A 273-nucleotide genomic window follows, 5' to 3' on the forward strand; every position below is an offset into this window, starting at 1 on the left:
CCCAACACCCGCTGCAGCCCCGGCTCTCACACAAACACACACACACACACACACACCCCGGACAGGCAAGAGAGGAAGGAGAACTGAAAGCTGCTCGTAACCGCGGGGAGAAAAAACCACGTCCTGAGAGCCCCGTCCGGCTCTCGCAGGGGATGGGGAGAGCAGCCGCTGTAAAATCGCTGGAAGGGGGTTAAAAAACGGGGCTCGGCTTGGCCAAGCTGCGGGAAAGAACCCTGGGGTCCGAAGGGATGTGAGCGGGAGAGAGGAGACCCA

Source organism: Chaetura pelagica, unplaced genomic scaffold (assembly GCF_000747805.2).
Source record: "Chaetura pelagica isolate M959 unplaced genomic scaffold, ChaPel_1.0 scaffold300, whole genome shotgun sequence".
Lineage (NCBI taxonomy): Eukaryota > Metazoa > Chordata > Aves > Apodiformes > Apodidae > Chaetura > Chaetura pelagica.